The 14,431-nt window shown below is 38.7% G+C and overlaps 1 protein-coding gene across 4 annotated transcripts in view; it reads left to right on the top strand.

Moving 5' to 3' along the window:
• The window catches only part of RBM47 (RNA binding motif protein 47), a 152,971-nt gene that overhangs the window by 20,852 nt on the left and 117,688 nt on the right, over positions 1-14,431 (top strand). The window contains exon 2 of one of the 4 annotated variants that reach the window (XM_069105105.1): positions 1,348-1,477. The exons of the other annotated variants lie outside the window; for them this stretch is intronic. The gene's annotated coding sequence lies outside the window, so the exon portion shown is untranslated. The remainder of the gene's footprint in view (positions 1-1,347; positions 1,478-14,431) is intronic. 4 annotated transcript variants of the gene reach the window in all.

Here is a 14,431-nt window from a genome sequence, read left to right as displayed (position 1 = left end):
TAATTTACGTGGCTGGGGCATCGAGGTGGCACAGTGAATAGAGTGCTGGAACGGAGCTAGAAAGAATTGAGTTCAAATCTATCCTCACTTATAGCTAGGTCACCCTGGGCAAGTCGATTAACCCTGTTGGCCTCCATTTCCTCATCTGTAAAATGAGCTGGAGAAAGAAGCAGTAAACCATTCCAGTATCTTTGCTAAGAAAACCCCGAATGGGGTCACAAAGAGTAGTACTGAAATGACCGAACAACAAGCAAGTTTATATGGCTCAGTTTAACTGGTCTTAAAGCTACTTTACCATGAAATAAACTGAAATGAAAAATAATAATGCTGAGATCATTAGAAAGGACTAGTGCACATATAATTTTTAATAGGTAATTTCAGGTTTTCTGCATCTGCTTTCCATAGCACAAAAGAAGTAGATGAGTTATAGAAATGAAAGTCAGATTCTATTGGTGGCTCATTTTGTTTTCCGTCATTTTATTTTTTGAAGTCTTCTAATTTAATCATGGCTGCTGATGGTATAGAATTAGAATAAGATGACTTTAAGGAATGTGCAACTTTTTTCTTTTTCAAGGTTTATCTACGTTTGTGGGCTGTATGTTACTTTTAGTCATTATATAACATGCTCTTACCAAAACCTTAGGCAGGAATTTGAGTCTTTAGATGTTAACACTGCTCTAACAACACATGGCTTGGCAAAGAGCTGATTTTCAGAGTTAGAATAATTAGTGTTCCAGCAGCCTCTAAAGTTGAGAATTTGCATGTTTGCCTGGCATCAACTAGTCTATTTGACAGTAGGGGGAAAAAAAACCAACCTGAGTCTATAAACTTGTTTCCATTTAAATAGCAAAAGAATGGGCTTTTCATGTTGTTTTTGTAGACTGGTATTAATACTTGGTGGCTCAGTGGATCGAGCACTGGACCAGCAGTCAAAAAGACCAGAGTTCAAATTTGACCTCAAACACTGATTAGCTGGGCAAATCACTTAATCATAAAATTGGAGAAGGAAATGGCAAACCATTCCAGTATCTTTGCCAAGAAAACCCCATGGACTGTATTAAAATGCTCAAAGACCTGATATGGTAAGATGAAGTCCTCTGGTTGGGAGGGCCTGGTCTGGTGCATTATGGTCTTTTTGGATCACTGTGGGATCACACTGAACAACAACCTTAATACTATACAAGGGTTTGGCCATTGAGCAGAAGCTTGAAGTCTTTCCTTATCAGATTTGATTATTTCTTTGAGCTAGGGTGTGGATCTGTTGTGATAAGCACTTCTGCTTTACCTACCTTGATTAAATCCTGGAATGAATGAAGACTAAAAATACTTCTTAAACCTTCTCTCTAGGACAAGCGGTTGTCCTCAGTTGCTCCTGTGAGAATCAGAGTGGCATGGTGACCAAGAGTGACCATTTTATTGACAGGAAGATCTGGGTTTGAATGCTGCCTCAGAATCTTAGTAGCTCTGCACGTCCTAGGCAAGTTAATTTAACCTCTCTTGAGCCAAGGTTTTCTGCCTGTAAAGCTAGGATAATAATTGTATAGGGCTATTGTCAAGGTTAAATGGGCAAAAAAAAGCCTTTGCAAACCTTAAAACAACCAATGTGCAAACATCAGCTGTTATTATTGTTAGTGTAACCATGCACACTAACAAAATGCCAATTACTGAAGAGATTACGCAGTTTTGCTAAAAATCAATCATTGAGGTTAATGGTATAGTTAATATACTATCCTCCTTCCTATTGCCCTTGTCCTTAGTTTTTATGTGAGTAATTATGTCTTCAGAAATTATAGTGTGTAATTTGCTCACATGGTTCCAAGGGATCAAATTTTAACCTGCTAATATAAGTAAACCAAAGAAGGTAACATGAGCAAATTTGTGAGTAAAAGGTAGTAAAAATTCTGTAGGTACTGAAAACAAAAATTTCAAAAAGTGACAGAAACAGCAATTTTGTTACTTTTATGTAAACTTACAAAAATAAACCAGTTCAGTTTCATATACCAGCCTTTTTTGTTCTGCTTTGTAGATCGAAATATTTGTTGATAATACAATAAAAAAAGAAAATTCTCTAAAGTTGTAGGTTAAATAGAAGTTTTCTTGACTAATGGCTTAAAAAACTTTTCAAGGCAGGTTGGAGTAATGGAAATAGCTTGGAGTCAAAAGAGTTGGTTTGGGGCTAGTGTCAGTACTAAATCTCTAAACTTGGTTCCTCATTTGTGAAAGAAATATTGGTGAATAATAAGCAACCCACCTGGATAAAACAAAAACACTTTGTAACCAAGATGTGTTGTATAAATGTTACCCATCATTGCTATTACAACTTAATTTCGAATATAATATAATAATGAAAGAATAATTATTAATACTAAAGTTGAACCAAAAAGCAATTTTTTTTGCCTCTTCCCACTAACCCTGAAGATCTCTCTTTAGCTCAATAAGTAAGATGAATGGAAAACAGGTAAATCACTCAACTAGCATTTAGTAAGTACCCACTATACACCAGGTACTATGCTAACTAAGCCTGAGGATACAAAGAAAGTCAAAGAACATTAATTGTTCTCCAAGAGGACCTAGGGAGAAGGAACGCTTGTTTGGGCATTTAAAATCTTGACCTCTGTCTTTTTGTAGAACTCTGGTTTATTATAGTTGATTTGATGGATAACTCATATGAATAGTTAACTCCTGTGATATAAAGCTTTTGTGTGAATGCATATGGATGATGAGAATCTTTTGAGTTGGAAGGGATAGTTAAAGGTCATCTGAACCAATCAATCGGCCTCCTGCTGAATTTCATGCATTAATTTCTTATAGGGGTAATCCTTGGTCCTTCAGGCTGCCTCATCTTGAACACTTCCAGTGATAGGAAGACTTGTTTAATACAGGACAGCTCTACTTTTGATATCTGGATCCAAAATGACTTTGCTCTAACTTTACTGTAGAGCAACCCAGAATAAGTCTGCTCTCTCTTTCACATGACAACCCTCAAGATCTTGGAAAATAGCAGTCACTTCCTCCTTTAGTCAGCATGAGCTGGTGACAACTTTGTTGGGTTAAAGGAGGTTTCAAGTTACCAGGATTTGAAAGCCAACCTGCCGAATGCCATTTTACCCATCTTTGTGTGTGTCTCTATTAAGAGTACCATATGAGGATAGACACAATTATTCACCTACTCTATTAAATTATTCTTATAATGAGTCATTGAGTTATATAGCACAGCACTAATTATTTGATGATATTGTTAATGAAGATAATAAGCATATTAGTGTTATAGTCCTTTAAGTCCAGACACTGAACTTGTTAAATTGACGGCTGCAACAGAAGTAGTGCCTACTGGTGATAGATTTGTAGCCTAAAGGATTACTGGGGAGTACATACTGGGGAGTGTGGGAGGCTGTGAGAAACACAAATGAGGGAGTGGAGACCTCCCCCCCCCAAAAAATGGTCCTGATACCCCAGAAGCAATTGCTGGATGACATTTCAAGCCTTAATTTTTTAATTTCTTATCCTATCGTGCTCATTATTTTCATTTTTGCTAGTTCACAAAACCATCTACATTTACCTGTTTTTTAAAAAATGCCGTTTTTGGAGAAAATAACCAGAAATGAATGTTGCAAAATTAAAAAGAAAAAAAAAAGCTTAGTTTTAAGGAAGATTGGAAATTTCCCCCCGACCCCCAGCCCTTGGCAGGGATAGGAGGTCCGTGGGTGGGAAACATTAAATATATTGTTAGATTTGTGGGGTTTTGGGTGTATTAATTGGTTGCTGCTTATTTTCTCTTGTTCTCTCCCTTAATCTGTTATGGACTAGATCACAGGGAGAGGGAAATAAGGAGGATATAGAAGGGGAATTTAGGTAATATTAAAAACAAGCTATTAATAGAAATTTATCTTTAAAAAGCCCAAATTAATTTTTAATTCCTTTAATTTTTGCATGCTATAAATCTCCTACATGTGCCGAACTTTCCATAAAGAATTATGGCGACCTTTAGTTGAGTTGTTTTTTTGCCTGCTATAGCTTGAAGGAGTTAACTGAAATTATTTTTAATCTCTTTATCCTTGTCACACCACTCTGCTCTGCAGTAATACACTGAAGAATTTCCACAAAGCAAAGGCTGGGGACTTAGTGCAGCTCCTGCCTTAAAAAAAAAAAAAGAAAGAGAGAAAAAGAGCCCACATTGTATGGAGTCCATTTTAGCTCCTTGGTCATGGAGTTAATAGAGAATCACTGGTAAATAGGGAGACTGAAAATGCTTAAAGACATAGAAGAAATCCGGAAATCCTTTAGGTTTTAGGTTGGTGGTGTCAGATTCAGATAGAAACTGGAGGCCATTATCCTGTACATCTAAGAATCCCTGCTGGCAACATACTAATTGATTTTTATTTATTTCTTAAACATTTCCCAATTCCATTTCAGTTTGGTTGAGGCCGCACTTTGCAGTATGTTGGTGGGTACATGGAGCTGCTCTGTTACTTTGCTTTAGGTGATAAACATTAATCTTCTTTTTCTCAGATTTCCTTGTTCTTGGTTAATGAAATTATAGGAACATTTTGAGACAAATCATTTTTAGATAAAAAAGAGAAAATAAGTGAGGCTTTTGTTGAACATACTTTTTGGTGGTATTAGCTATTTACTGTAAATTCTGGTTTTAGAACTAAGCCCACAAAAATAAATAAGCATTCATTTTGGGTTCTTTCTTTTATCTCTGAGACTAAAACTAAGAAGCAAGCAAACTGAAAGCTCTTTAGGACTTGGGCTTTTTCTTTCCCTTTTTTCTGTATCCTCAGAAGAGCAGCTGACTAGGGAACGCATGCTTTAGTTTCTTTTCCTCTCGTTCTTTCCCTTTTCCTTTGCTTTATCTCTTAACCTTCCTTCAGAAAACTCAAGTATCCTTTAGCAGAAATCAAAGCTTGAGCTTTCCTTTGCACCCCTTTCTTTAAAGGATCTTTAACCTATGGGTATATGTACTTCCTGGTCTTTGTTTTCATAGTTTTTGAGGGGCAGAGAAGGACATCTTAGAATCTATCCCTCTGATTCTGCTTATACATTACACATAGGGTGAATTATCTTTTAAATATGATCAGCATAACTCTACGTTCATCCACACTCCCCATCCATGCCTCCGAAAGCCAAAATAGTTTTACATTTTCTTTACAATTTTTCTCCATTTCCCAACGGGGTAATTACCTTATTTGTCAGTTTCAATTTAGGTGTTTAGATATAGCATAGATATAGAACTGGTGAGTTTTTGTTTCAATTATCCTTGTTAGCCTGAATCAGCATTTTTGCCTAGAGAGATGAATGACATTTACAATCTTTAAATCCCTGTACTTTTTTTTTTTAAGCAATTGGGGTTAAGTAACTTGCTCAAGGTTACAAGGCCAGTTATTTCTGGGTGTGGTGCTAAGTATCTGAGCCCAGATTCGATCCCCAGGTCATCCTGACACTGGGGCCAGTGCTCTTACTCACTGAGCCACTTGGCCACCCCTAAAATTCCTGTACTTCTAAAATATAGACACTGCATTATTTAGAAGCTGAGATATTATGGTTTTCCCTTGCAATATCAAAGGTCAGCCACACATTTGGTCTTCTGGGTTTACTCTTGCGCTTTTCTGCAGAGATTAAATATGTGGTGTGTAGGACTGCTGGACTGGAAATCAGGAAATCTCAGCTATTACTCTACCTCAGGTCCTCTATGATCATTGGGCAGGTCACAACTTCTCACTTTGCTTATCTGTAAATGTGGATAATACTTCTATTACCTAGTTCATAGAGTTGTTGAAAGGTTGGAAACTTTAAAGTGCTATACAAGTTAGAATTAAGCAAAAGGTTGGAAATAGAAATGTTTTGTATAAATCTGCCCCTAATTCTCTGAAAATATACATAAAACAGAAAAAAAAAAACTTTAGGCAGTCAACCGAGATATTATTGAATGGGGAAGTGATTTCTTCACTCAAGGAAAATCACTTTGACAGTTAGGTGGAGGAGAATGGTTGGATTGTAGACAAACAGAGACAACAATTAGAGACTTACTCTGTTTGGTCCAGAAGTCATGGGAGGTGGTGATTGTATGAGTTGAAGAGGAAGGGGAAGGGAAGATTATGAATTCTGCTTTAGTCATGCTAAATTTGATACTGTCTCCACGTCTAGTTTGAAATATATTCAATAGGGAAGACACTTGCTGAATCAGGACTGAGGCTCCAGGGAGGGACATTGAGTTTAGAGGTATGGATCTATGAGTTATCTGCATAGATTAAATCCAAGGGAGCTGGTGAAGTTACCTAGTGAAGAGAGTGAAGGAGAGACTAAGACATAATCCTGGGGATCACCCTCAATTGTTGTTCAGACAGGCATTTTTCATATGTGTCTAACTTTTTGCAACCCAATTTAGGATTTTCTTGGCAGAGATACTAGAGTGGTTTGCCATTTCTTTCTACAGCTCATTCTACAGATAAGGAAACTGAGGAAAATGAGTGTTAAGTGACTTGTGCAGGGTCTGAACTCAGGAAAATGAGTCTTCTTGCCTTCAGGCCTGGCACTCTATCCACTTCACCACCTCCCTTGCCTTAATGGTATGGACAGTGAACCAGCAAAATAGAGTAAGAAGGAGGAGGAGAAACCAGAAAGTAGGACCACAAAAACAAGAGGAGAGGATGGTTTGCAGTGTCAGATGTACCAAAGAACTTGAGGAAGATGGGGACGGGGTGGAGGGGAGGAACCCAAAAGATTCAGTAAATTGGTTAACTTTGTAGAGAACAGTTTGCAGTTTAGTGAGATCAGAAGCCAAATTGTAAAGGGTTGAAGAGTAAGAGGATATTAAGTGGAAGCTAGGAGTAGAGACTGTTTTTTTTTTTTTAAGGGATAAAGGGAGGTAAGATTTCGGAGGATAACCTTGAGATGACTGAGTCTAATGAAAAGTTTTTTTGAATGATGGCGGTGACTTGGGTATATTTAAAGGCCATAGGGAAGGAATTTGTAGATAAGGAGAGACTAAAGATTAGAGGGGATGATGGAGGGGACAGATGGGGGAGTGTCATTCTACCAGAAATGATGCATCTCCATATCAAGGGTACCTGTAGAGGGAAATAGAACCACTTAATTATCAGCAACTGGAGGATGGAAGGAGAAGAGGGGGGGTGATGTCTAGGGGGGTTTTGGTGGTGAGAAGGTGAGCTCCCCTTGAATGGCCTTAATTTTTCTCAATCAAGAGACCAGGTCCTCACCTGAGATTGCTGGGGGAGGGGAGAGAAGGGGAAAGAGGTAGGGAATCCCGGCAGGGCTGTGTGGGATGCTTAAAGAGAGAATGGAAGGTTGGGAATTGCCTCTGTAGGGGGGTCAGATAGGCCAGATAGTGAGATAGTAAAAGAAGGCCCTGTAAAAATCTTGTTATAGGATTAAATGCCTAGCCTATTAGCAGAAAGAGGAAAAAACAGACTCTATCTTTGTTTCTATTTAGCAGGTTTTAGTTGGAGCAAAGTGAAGTGTTTAATGAAAGTCCTAGAGAATTCATTGGTTTCTAGAAAAACTGGATAGAATATTTGCAAAAACTCTAGAACGTATGTTGACTTAATTTCAACAAAATTCTATGGAGAACAGAGGCCTATATTACAAAGGTTTACAAATAAGTTATTTTGCTATTATGGAAGAGTACCCTAATTCAACAAATAGACATATTCTGTATTGGGCACTTGGAATACCTATAAAGAATACAGAGTCCCATCCTTCAAGGAAGTTTATTTCATGGATTGTTGGGTGGGAAAATACAGCATGTACCCTGATAAATAAATATAAGGTAAGCTGAGGAAGGAGGGAACTCTAACAAGCTAGGGGGTAATTATGGCAAGCTTCATGAAGGAAGTCATCTTTGAGCTGAGCCCTAAAGGAAACTAAGAATTCTCAGACTGCAAAGTTCACAAGAGAGTATAGAGGCTGTGATTTTGGTGTCCTAGGTCCCTTTGGAATTGTAGAATGTATAAAGGGAAGATAGAACTGGACACATCGAAGCTGGATTAGAAGAGGCATTAAGAAAACGGGAGAACAACAGTTTGCACATAACTTTTCTTTCTCTCTTTTGTTCTCTACTATATATCACATCGTTTTGTAACAGGAAGAACAGTATTAATATCCAAACTGATTTTATATGTGATCTTATGTATCGAAGTAATACATATTGTTATTGAGAATATTGATTGAACTAACAAAATGTTACTGTTAAGTTGTGTCCAACTCTTTGTAACCTCATTTGGAGTTTTCTTGGTGTGGTTTGCTGTTTCCTTCTCCAACTCATTCTACAGATGAAGAAACTGAGGCAAACCGACTTATGTGACTTGCCTAGGGTCACACAGTTAGCAAAGTATCTAAGGTTAGATTTGAACTCACTTCTTTTTGACTCCAGTCCCAGTGAGTGCGCTCTATCCACTGTGCCACCCAGCTGCCCTGACAAAATGTAGCTGTTGATAAAGAAACATCCTCTTCAAGGATTCTAATTATTATTAGCTTTGGGATTATTGAGAAATGATTTGACCTGGCCTTGGCTCATATAGTTTGTTGGGTGATTGAATTTTTGCAGCTTCTTTTTTGAATTGAATTGTTCTGAAGATTTTGAAGAATTCTTGTTTAAAGATACATACAGATATATATATGTGTGTGTGTGTGTGTGTGTGTATGTGTATTTTGCACTTAAATTATGTTACCTTGAGGTAGTTTATCATATTGTATTTTTTGTGGTTACTTTATTCTGCCTGTGTACACGTCTGATAGTAATAATAACAGCTAGCACTTTAAGGGTTGCAAAACTCTACAAATATTATCTTACTTAACCTCATAACAACCCTGGGAGGTAGGTGCTATTATTGTCCTTATTTTATAGATGGGGGCAGAAGTTAAGTAATATGCCCAGATTCTGGGCTAGTTAAGTATCTAATGCTGAATTTGAACTTAGGTCTTTTTGCCTCCAGGTCCAGAACTCTATGTGCCATTTATCTAACTGCCCAAGTAGCTCCCCAGCTAGATTTTAAAGTTCTATAGATCAGGGAATAGGCTCCAGAAATGTTTTCTGATCAAATTAGTTATGAGCAAAACTATCTCTTGATTTTCCATTCAGCTCTCTGGTTGGAGGGCACTAGAATACCTTTCATAACTGTGAGTCTGACTGGCTTGTTCCAATTCACCCCAATGTCACCTTCACATTAAGGTAATAAATCAGTGGGAAAGCTGAAATAGATGATGGAAACGTGCTGTTTTCAGAACTACTGAGAATAAGCCAAATGGAGAGGTGTTATGCAACTGCCCTCACCACCATGATCATCTTCCCACCAAGAAGACTTATCACTGACTGGAGCAGAACATGCTGACTTTTCATCCTCTTCTGTTATGTAATTCTGTCAAAAAAGGAGACTTTCTGGCAGAAGTATTATTCACGTTTTGAATTATAAAAAATTGGATTTTCAAAAGAAATACGGGAAGGGTTGATTGTTTCAGTTCGGCCTGGAGCTATGTATCGAATGAAGCTCCATGGGTTTCAGGCCAGACACTATTTAATGTGTTTATTCATGAAGTATTCTCATTGGATAACAACTATTTAATGTTCTCAAAGACTATGCCAGCAGAGTACAAGCTCTGGCAGGTCTCACCAGGCTGGAAAATGTCTTGAGTTAGACCCAGTGATGGATTATGTCTGTCTTCTGAAGACCAGCCTACCCAAATTCTAGAGAGACTCATCATCAGATTGGCCTCAGGGTAATGAATTTTTTGGTCACTGAGGGATTGGGATCTGAATTCTCAGGAATTGGTCACACCCACAGAATCACATATTTCTGAAATACTGAAACATAAGGTGAACTTCTTAAGTTTGCCAGATGATGCCAAATGTACTTGGTCTTTGGTAAACCTCAAAAGTTGTATAAAAGGAAAGAAGTCAATAAAAATGGGAAGGTTCACTAGTACTCGGGTTTTTCACTTTGGTGTCATAGACCCCTTTGACAATTGAAACTGACGTCTCCCTTCTCAAAATATTTTTAAATGTGCAAAATAAAATACATGGGATTACAAAAGAAAGCAATTATTGGAATAGTTATCAATTAAAAAAAAAACAAGCTGAGAAACCTTAAGTTAAGAACCACTACACTAGAATATAAACACTTTTCCTAAGTACAGTCACAACAAAACTGGAGGCCCTAATAGAATCCAAGCTAAGTGTGAGTCAGCAATGTAAAACTATAGATCAAGAACGATGCATAGCAGAGTAGGACTTTTATGAACTATAAAGCGGTAGTTCCTCTGGAGCATAGATTTGGGCTTTGCTATGATTTGACACTTGTTAAAAACAAAACAAAACTTTGGACACAGTGGACAAGGTGCTGGACCTGTAATAAGGGTTCAAATCCTGCCCCTGAGAAGTCACAGGGTCACAGATTTAGAGCCAAAGGAACCTTAGAGACAATGGAGTCCGATGATCTCATTTTATAGGAAAGGAAACCTAATGAGCGACTTGCCTGGGGTCCCAAAGTCCAGCCCTCTACTCTGCAGCCTCTCAAGGTCACACAGTTGGCTCTGTGGCAGAGACAGCATTTATGCCCCGTGCTTTTTCTACTATTAGAGAAATCATATCTTCATAGTAGAGAGTGAAAATTGAGTTGGGTCTTAAAAGGGTAGTATTTTATGTGTGTGGAGAGACCAGCACAATAGTATAAATTACTACAATTGGTTAATGAAGATCCCTTTTGAGACTGCCCTTCTACCACCATTATCACCACCTTTCTCTGAAAACAAAGAAATTCCCATTGTGTTCTATTTCCATTCTGGGATTTGTTTTGTGATTCTGTTTTCCCTGTAATAAAAACAGAATAATTGATTGCCCTTGTTTTCTGAGTGTTTGGGAGGAAAAGCACTTGTGAATTTAACTTAGTAGTATTATTGAATAGGAGAACTTTTTCTTCCCCCCTTTTTTTTGGTCAGTCAATAAATATGAAGAGACTAATGTCTATGCAGCTGGATGTGCTGTCCCTAGGAGTCTGGAAGACCTGAGTCCAAATCCAGTCTAAAATAGCTCTCTTTGCCTCAGTTTCCTCATCTGTAAAATGGAGATAATTAGAGCATGTGCCTAACGGAGTGGTTGTGAGGGTCAAATGAAATAATAATTGTAAAGTATTTAGCACATAGTAAGCACTGTCAAAAAAAGTGTTAGCTTTTATTATTATTATCTCCATTATGCCAGGCACTATGGTAAGTGCTGGGTATACAAAGAAAGGTCACCATTATAATTGGGCTTCAGGCTGTCACATCTTAAATTATGCAAGTTAACTGAAGAAATAAATCATGTGTAGGTGAGGGAAGATTTGAGGTTGAAAAAATTAGGAAGCTGCCTGTCTGATAAATGCTTTGGCTTTCCTTTAATCTGACTCAAGGAAGTATGAGTCCTTTTTTTTTTTTTTTTTTGCTGAGTCAGTTGACCAACCCATTTTTGATTATCTGATTTTCCTTCCAGCCACCCCCAGTTGAACCTTGTGGCCATGGCCTATTTACCTGAGGCCTGACCTTGGCCTTTCTTGGCATTCTTTTTCTTGGCTCTACCCCTTTCTCATTAGACTTGCTGGTTTTCAGTCTGAGACTACTTCCCACTCAAACAGATGTTGTCCTGCATACTAACATTAGACTAGGTAGTAGAAAAAATACTGGGCTGTAGCCCTTTGTAATTTTACATATCTGAGCTACATATGCATAGGCTGTACAAAAGTCACAGAATACATGGTAAATATTTCTACACACCAGCATGTGGTGAGGATCATTTTGCTAAACTGTGTTTGAAAGCTTCATGATGTATAAGAAACAATAATGGGTCTGGAAGTCAGGAAACCAGGGTTTTCATCTTGATTTGTATGATCTTAGATTTAGACTTGGGAGGGGCGTGGAGAGATCATCTAGTCCTTTGGCCCAAAGAAATGAAGATTGTTGTTGAATGAAGGTCACACAGTCTTGAGGCAAAGGCTAAAACCCAAATCTTCCGGATAAGCCCAGCATTCTTATTATTATAGCCCACTTCTCCTAATTTCGTGTTCCATCTTTTGCAAGTTACTACAATTCTCTAGGCCCCAGTTTCTATGGGCCTCAGTTTCCTCATCCAACCTACTTTTCACATCCCCCAAATGAAAAGATACCAGAGAAGTTGGAATGGCTCACACCAGAATACTATGCAGGGAGAAGGAATGTTGAGACTGAGCATATAGGCCCCCATTTTAGGGATAAGATTTAGTTTATTAAAAATATTGCCTCTCCTTTCTGTCCAGTCTAGGCCCATTCTAGTGTCTGTAATGCTCTATTCAAATTATGTGGATGTTGATGGACCAGCTCTATACAATATCCTATCCAAATGTATGCATCAAGAATATTTCAATCTATCAATCTATCTTGGACATCTAGAACTGAATGTACCATAGACATATTTTTAATCTAATATTTTATTTTTATTTATAATTTTTTATTATAATATTATTTTCCCCCAATTACATGTGAAAAAAATTAACATCATTTAAACTTTTTTTGAGTCCCAAATTCTTATAGAAATCTTAGACTCAACACATCCAAAACCAGAGTTCATTTTCTTTCCCACCCCATCCCCAGCTTGTCCATTCCTAACTTTCCTCCCCATTGCTTGCACTCACAACGGAGCTGCCATTATCAATTCCTTCCTCACGCTCACCCCACATATATCCAGTGGAGGAGAAGTGCTGCTCCCTCCCTGTCTGGACTGTCTGAAGTTGTATCTCACCCTCAAGGCTCTCTTCCCCAGTTGCAATCTATCACTCGCCCAGTGACCAAGGTGACATTTCTAAAATGAACAACTGTATCCCCCCTTTGCTCATTGAGTACCAGTGGCTCCATATTCACCTCCAAGGCACTAGAGCCCTTCATACCCTCATCCCTTTCCGTCTCCTCTCTTTGTGTACTCTACAGTGTTCCTCACACACTGTACTTTGGCCATCCCCATGCCTAGTATGCTCTGTCCCTTCACCAATGGCCCTTGGTTTCCTGGCTGCTTTCAAGACTCTTCAAATACCACCTTCTGCCGAAGGCCTTTCCTAGTGCCCTCAGTTCCCTGCCCTAGGGCCTGCTCCTGTCCAATTACCTCCATCTGTCCTGAGTGTACCTAGTTATTTACTATCTTCTCTGACAGAAGGTGAACTCCTTGAGGGCAGGACTGTTTTGCTTTACTTTATGTCTTTAGCAGTTAGCACAGTGCCTGGGATATTTTTGTGGTTTTTCAGTCCTGATCCCATTTGGGAGTTTTCTTAAACAAAATTCCTGGGGTGATTTGCTATTTCCTTCTCTAGCTCATTTTACAGGTGAGGAGACTGAAGCAAAGAGGATTAAGTCAACACACAACTAGTAAGTGTCTGAGACAGGATTTGAACTTGGGAAGATGAAGCCCAGTGCGCTATCCACTTGCCATCTAGCTGCCCCCCTGACATGTAGTAAACTCTAAATAAATGCTGATTGATCTAACTTGAAGGCTTGCACATGAGATTATCAAATTCTTGTTTATGGATGTAAAGTTATCCGTTAATAGCCCTTACTAGATTTTAAGGTGCAAAGGAGGCAGCAGTATAGTGAACGCTGGATTTGGAGTAAAAGCCCAGATCTGGCCTTCTTGGATAAATCATTTCTCTTTTTCTGGCCTCCATTTCCTCATTCATCATGATAGCAGCAGAATTTCGTTATCTGCTGCTTTTCTTAGACCCCTCTGAACCCCTGCCTCTACCTCTCAACATTAGTATCCAGGGAAGTCTGAAGAAGGGAACTTAAAAGAAAAAGGTAATTACAAAAGGGTGGCCTGACATGTGTGACCAGGGGAGTGTGTGGTGGGGTGGTTTATAGTCTGATCTTTTTAGCACCCAACACCTGGGAGGAAATCACTTCCTCCCATTAAGGGGAGGAAACTACTTCCTCCCGTTAAGCTTGCCTCCCTAAAAATCAGTATAAAGCCCAGTCATAGTAATATTTTGCATAGCTCAGCTTCAGTTGATCAACCATAGCCTTTGACTATCTTGGCCTAAAGCTCTATAGGGCAGCTAGGTGGTGCAGTGGATGGAGTGCCAGGACTGGACTCAGGAAGACCTGAGGTTAAATTCTGTTTGCCTTTGTTTCCTCATCTGTAAAATGAGCTGGAGAAGGCAATGGAAAACCACTTTCTTCATACTAGAGTATCTGCCAGGAAAACCCGAAATATTAACTCATTTGACCCATATAACAACCTTGGGAAGTGGAGGCTGCTATTATCCCCATTTTGAGAGTTGTGAAACAGAGGCAGGAAGTTTAAGTGACTTGCCCAGGGTCATATGGCTAGTAATGTCTTAAACCAGGTTTGAACTTAGGTGCTCTGGTTTGGGGTAGTTTTCTTGTATTGGGGGTTTTTTTTGGTGGGGAGGAGGGAAGTTTA

This window comes from Petaurus breviceps, unplaced genomic scaffold, assembly GCF_028583685.1.
Source record: "Petaurus breviceps papuanus isolate PSGF00001 unplaced genomic scaffold, PetGlider_PUasm1.0 76, whole genome shotgun sequence".
In the NCBI taxonomy this organism is placed as follows: domain Eukaryota; kingdom Metazoa; phylum Chordata; class Mammalia; order Diprotodontia; family Petauridae; genus Petaurus; species Petaurus breviceps.
This window is presented reverse-complemented; position numbering and strand designations above follow the sequence as displayed.